The sequence below is a fragment of the Sinocyclocheilus grahami genome, unplaced genomic scaffold, assembly GCF_001515645.1.
Source record: "Sinocyclocheilus grahami isolate Dianchi unplaced genomic scaffold, SAMN03320097.WGS_v1.1 scaffold230.1, whole genome shotgun sequence".
Classification (NCBI taxonomy): domain Eukaryota; kingdom Metazoa; phylum Chordata; class Actinopteri; order Cypriniformes; family Cyprinidae; genus Sinocyclocheilus; species Sinocyclocheilus grahami.
In genome coordinates, this window is record NW_015505409.1 from 2858923 (window position 1) to 2859503 (window position 581).

The window sequence follows — 581 nt, forward strand, 5'->3', positions numbered from 1 at the left end:
TCTTTGCAACTTCAGGGATCTTATCTATGCACAATCAGCTTGTAACACTCCAAAGAGAAAGAACAACTTGAAATCACATCATATGACCCCTTTAAAAAAAAAAAAAGACATGAACATGCATGGGCAAAAACAATAGATTTTTTTAAAAAACAATAAATTTTTAGTTTTCAGTATTTTTTTTTTTTTACCAAACTTTGTATAAAGATAATTCTAAACTATGTTATAACAGAATGATTTGATATACCATTTTTCTTTCTGCAAAATGTGTGTAAAATGAACGGCCATAAACGGGTTTTCTCATTATATATAATGCATCTATAAACTAAATCTAATTTGCATATTAATGTGTTTTTGGGGCAAAAAAAGAAGTGTAATAATGGGAGTAATATTTGACAAGATTTTCATAACAATATATAATATTTCATAGAATATTGAAACATTATTTCTTTCCCTATTCATTTGTTATGTCTCCCAAAATGCTAATAAACATGCTTTTAGTCATTTATGAGTCATATATGAGGACATGTATGAAATCAACATCCTGTTTTGTAACAGAAAGTCATATTTTGATTTGAAACCCC